Source organism: Brassica napus, chromosome C1, assembly GCF_020379485.1.
Source record: "Brassica napus cultivar Da-Ae chromosome C1, Da-Ae, whole genome shotgun sequence".
Taxonomy (NCBI): Eukaryota; Viridiplantae; Streptophyta; class Magnoliopsida; order Brassicales; family Brassicaceae; genus Brassica; species Brassica napus.
In genome coordinates, this window is record NC_063444.1 from 21,994,080 (window position 1) to 21,999,857 (window position 5,778).

Consider the following 5,778-nt stretch of genomic DNA (forward strand, 5'->3'; position numbering starts at 1 on the left):
TTTACATATTTAGTCACTGTATTTCTTTCTCATTTACAGATTCTGGAAACACGTATAGCAGATTAAATATTTCTTTTTATTTACACATTTAGCCATTGTATTTCTTTTTTATTTACAAATCTGCCACTTCACTTAAAATCAAAATTTTAAATTAATTAATTACAATGAATTGTTATTTCTTTTTGCTGAAAATAAAAACACAAATTGTAATATATAATATATATTAATCTGCTACAATACAATTTTCAAGAAAACCAAATATCATAAAATTAATAATAATTCATAAAAACCTACTGTAAAAAATTAAATCATTTTTAAATAAATAAACAAAAAATCAATAGGTTAATATATGAATATTACAATTACATCAAATTGCATCAAGTTATAAAATTATAAATATAATATTACGTATAGATAAAAAAATATTATCAAACATCTATATTATAATATAATATATTCTACACTAAATATATTTTACAAAACATAAAAATATAAATGGACATTTTATAAAATCAATGATTTATAAATTTACATTGAACGTAAGTTAAATCCAACAACCGCGCGGGGGCGCGGGTCAAGATTTAGTGAATGTTTTATAACTACATTCTATTTTGTCCAGACATTTCAAAAGGAATCATTGGAATGAGATTTGTTTTTTGTTCCATTGAAATGGTAAAAAAAAATTGGAATCTGTAGGAATAAGTCATTCCAAACAATTTCATTCCAAAAAATTGTAATCCAGTTGCACCCTAGGTTTCTTCTTCTTCTTCATGTAATGAGATTTCCATTTGTTTACCTCCAAGTGGATGGATGGATCTTTACGATTTTGCACATCTCCACGTAGAGTTTTTGTTTAGCTGCAAATCTATATATACATGTTAGCAGAGAGAGATTGATTGGTTAAGTTCATGTGTTACTGTACTAACACAAGAATGGAAGAAGAAGAGAGAAGTATATAATTTTACCTGCAATGCACGTGTACCCATTTTTCTCCTCTTACTTTCTTCTTCTTCTTTCTTAGCTTTAGCTTTTGCAGCCGCATCTTTAGCCTCTTTTCTAGCTGCGGCCTAACTTAGCTGCTTCATTTTATCCGAGCAGCTTCTTTTTGGGTCAAATAATTTTCTGGAAGGATTGATACTAACAATCAAGATTCAGAGAGGGCGTGTGTGATGACTAACCAACATGATCAAAGATGATGCCAGTTGAACACAGCTTAAATAAACGAACTCCACAGTCATTCGCGGGTTCTTCGTCCTCGGAAACATTGACACAAAGTCTAGAGTACTCTCCACCATTTCATCCAAGAGCTTCTTCACCTGGTTTTAAAGCATCTCTTGACCAGCAACAATTATCAACTTGATGAAGCAATAACTAACTAGCATTAACAAAGACTAGAGATAGACTTGGTAGCAAACAGCATGAACAAAACTTTCCAAAATACAGTAACACTCAACTAAGGTTAGAACGCTATAGACACTGACACCATTATCCAAACATCTCTAAGGAAACAAAGTCTAGTTTAGTTTCCCATGAGAAGAGCTATAAAGCACATGAAACTTCGCATCAATGTATTTATGTATGAGAACGTCCATTTGGGCATGTGTTAGTATTTTTAGGTTTGATTCGAAGAACGGTGGTGGTGGCTATCGAATTGATGGCAGCTTTCCCATTGGGATCTTCCTCTTAGCTGCTGCTATCTCCTCCACTTTTCTCCCCATTAGCCATTCCTTCACCGTCTCCGTTAAAAAAAAAAAAGTGTCCTGAAAGAAATGTAACAGAACTCATACTTTTATCAAACTGATCTGATATTAACAAAGGCCTGCGATCTCTTCTATACATGTAAGGCTGTAACAACAACACAACCATAATAATGCACAACAGACGAAAGAAAGAGGAAGAAGAATACACAAGTGAAAAAAGAGTTTGAAAAGCTATGTCTTTTTTTTCTCAAGCAATCTCCTTCCCTCCTCTTGAAGGCAACCGCCATTGTCTATGCCAATACACAGAAACTCTCGACCACATAGGAAACCCAAAACTAGACTCAAGAGGTCTATCAGCCGGTCCACCAACTATCAACGGCAGCCACAAATACCTCGAATCTCTCAAATCCGCAGGATTCCACCTATCAGCCATAAATATAAACCCACCAGGAACACCAGGTAACGGCACCACATACGTCCCCTGCGCGAAAAAACGTCGTCGACCGGAAAACATTGTTCCCGCCAACACAAGGGTTCCCCAACGTCTCCCACGGACCCATGATCGACTCCGCTGCATGAGCCAACGCTTCGTTTGGTGCCCACCCCGTGCAACCAGACGTGATCATGTAGTATGTGTTCTGGTGTTTGAAAACAGCTGGTGCTTCTCTGTGTTGTCCCACCATGATTCTCTTCATAACCGGTTCAACATCGAGGTAATCTTCGGTTAACGGACCAATGTGGACAACGCTGTTGTCTTCTGATGAGTAGACCAAGTAGGCGGAGTTGTCGTCGTCTTTGAAGACAGTCATGTCTCTGCTGTCGAAACCGTGTGGTGACTTGCTGTATAAGTAATCAAACGGACCGGTTGGGGTGTCGCTAATGGCTACACCAACGGAAGCTTTAGTGTAGTTTGCGTCGTCTACATGCATCCACATCACGTATTTACCGGTGTCTGAATTGTAAATCACTTTAGGCCGCTCGAGAACGTTGAGCTTGTGCAAGTCATGTGTCTCGTCTGTTTCTTCGGCTGCTAAGACAACACCTTCGTTCTTCCATGTCCATAAGTCTTTCGACGAGTAGCATCCAACACCGATTATATCAACCTGAAAACAAATCCAAATAAACTGTTTTAAACACATTTTATTTTTATTTTTTTTTAATACCAAGAGGTTCTGGGCCTAATCCCGTAATTCTCCAAGCCCGAAACTACAACATATAATATTAGTTAAAGATTCATCCCAGCAGTCATTTGAACCGGAAACTCCTGGCACAATGGCCAGGGTCCTTCCAGTTGAGCCACCGACGATATAGTAACGGAGAGAAAGAACTTACTCGAGCTGCTCCTTTCTTGTGAGAGTGATACGTTACTCCATCTTTATATTCACCATACCAATAGTAACTCTTGGACTTTTCATCATACAACATGCCACCACCGTGTGCTTGAATCGGATTCCCTTCCGTCTCCAACCAAATCTTCCCAGGGAAGAAGCGGTGCAATGTGTCATTACCACCATCTTTGGTCGGACCATAGCTGGATTTCATGTCGGGGAAGAAGAGATGGCGAATCTGAGAGTTTTCGTCTAGAAACTCTTCGACTAGAGTGGTTGGTCTTTTGATTGCACGTGGAGAACGCTTCCTAGGAGGAGGCATGTGAATGTTCGCTTCTTCAACTCGTTCGAGCTCACGTACAATGGGATGGTGGATTAGTAACTGAGAAGAGACTTCAAGAGTATCTACACTATAGTTTCTTCGGTATAGCATGATTAGATGAATCATGAAAACACATCCCACCAGTGTTGATACTAAACGCAATAACGTTGTTGGTTTCTTGTTGTGCTTGTTCTTCACCATCCTCTGTTTTTTGTTTTTCTTTATTCCAAGATTTATCTCCACAGTACACAACCTAATTCAGATACAACACACCCAGAACAAGAACACATAAGCATCTAATTAAGCAAAGTTTTGTCTTTTTTTTTTTTTTTGAGTGGGAACAATACAATGTTGTCTTAAGCTATGACAAATCAAGAAACTGTTCTAATTAGGCAGAATGTCCAATACCAAGATCCAAAAAAAAAACAGAAGCTAGACTCTAGAGACCAGTATTTTCAAGCTGAAGAACATCGGGAACTCACCTGAAAGACAAGCCGGAACCGAATTTTCCGACAAGTGATATAATCCCGTAGACTCTCAATATCTTAGCTTTCTCCAAACTAAGAAATGGCTCAATCAAACACCAAAGTTTCGATTTACAATTGGTTAAGATTCTCCGAAGCTAAATTACAGAACACAGAACGAGATTTGGGGAAATAAGAGAATCGGGTCGGTGAGGTTTTGGTTAATAAAGATCTGTCACGGGACAAAGAGAGGTCTTTGATGATGATGATGATGATGATCATGATGATGATTCAGACGTGCGACCAAAAGGACGAGACATATAGTTTTTAACTCGCCTGATGAGTTTCTGTCTTTCTGTTTTTTTTTTTCTTTTTTAAGTTTTTTTCTTGGGATCTTGCCGTTCTCGTTATTCAACTAATTTATCTTCATTTAAAGAAATGCAATCAATGATTGCCGCGTTCATGCTTTCATTCAAAGAAATGTAACGATGTTTCTGTTAATATATTTCTCCACGAGTCCATAACCGTAGGAATCACTAAGTAGGAATTATTCTTTGTTATATGTTCTTTTTAACCACAGTTTGTTATATGTTAATGAAGTGTATATATTGTTTTATCACTGAAACCGATAGAATCATTTGTGATCTTACGTCTGGCTTAGTATTGTAACAGTTAGATCTCTGGTTAGCAAAAGACTAAACAAAAATGTGAGAACATAATTGTAGAAATCCGTTAAACAAAAAAAAAAAAAAAAATGGTCGAGTATCATTGTGGTGGTCGAGTTGCGGGTGATAAGGATCGATCAAGAAGTTTTGAAGTACGAGGTGGGCGAAGAAGTGATCGTGAGTAAACTATGAGTCGAATAAATTGCTCGACCATAGTTAGAAGATGTCCTAGATTGATGAGACGGACGTTTTGGAAGCATAACAATTTTGGAAGCACGACGGTTTAGAAGCTCGACGTTTTTGAAGACCGACGTTTCTTCATCACGAAGTTTTCTCGGAAAATCTTCGTATCAGTAAAATATTATTTTGAAGACATTGGAAGCAGGACGAGAATTAAGCAGGACGGGAAGCAAGCACGACATGATCGAAGCACGACGGGAAAACCCGAAGTTGGGCGAAAACCCTAATTTCGGTATTATGGAATTCTTCGAGGAAACCGGAGGCTCGGGAAATATTTTTACAGGATAGCAGAATTCATCTGGAGTCTATTAAAAATATTTAGAGCATCAGAACGGGAGCGGAAAAATATTCGGGATTGATCACGGGTCAGAAATTTGCCGGAAGAGTCAAAAATCGCGTAAACCGACCGAGAAGCTCGAGGTGGCTTGATCTATGGGTTCAGAACGTGGTGTCAACCATCTAACAAGCTGAGTGTCTCCAGAAGCTCGAGGTGTCGCCGTGCATGGAAGTTGTACATGCAGCCTGACATGTAGAAGCACGAGGTGGATCGACCAAGCACGAGGTGTCTCCGCGCATGCAACCGAAGCATGCTGATCGACATGTGTGTACTGGTGTGGCTTCTTGCATGCACTCCAGGCATGCATCCTGACATGTGGGAGGAGTGGTGGCGTCCTACATGTGTCCTGGACATGCAGCCTGACATGTGGAGCCAGGGTGCCGCCGCGCATGCGTCCGGAGCCATGCGAAGCGACACACGGGCTGCCACCAACCTGAAGCTGATTGGCTGGTGTCTCCTATAAATACCCCACGACCCCAGCTCATTTCTTCATATCCAGACCTGTCCAAACCAAGTTAAAAATGTGAGAGAGAAGTAGAAAAAGAAAGCAAGTGATTCTGAGCTATTTCGAGAGTTTTAGAGAGTTTTCGAGATCAGTTCTCTACTGATTTTGAGTCAGCGCCTAGGGACGGTTCTGTCCAACTGAATTCGTCCAGGCCACTCAGTTCCTTTTATGATCAAGTGGAGATGCTGTCCGGAGTTAGTTCAGTTCTACGGGTTCA

The 5,778-nt window shown here is 39.4% G+C and overlaps 1 pseudogene; it reads right to left on the minus strand.

Moving 5' to 3' along the window:
- Positions 1-1,770: 1,770 nt before the first annotated feature.
- Positions 1,771-4,284, minus strand: LOC106406754 (annotated as a pseudogene).
- Between the last annotated feature and the right edge of the window lie 1,494 nt (positions 4,285-5,778).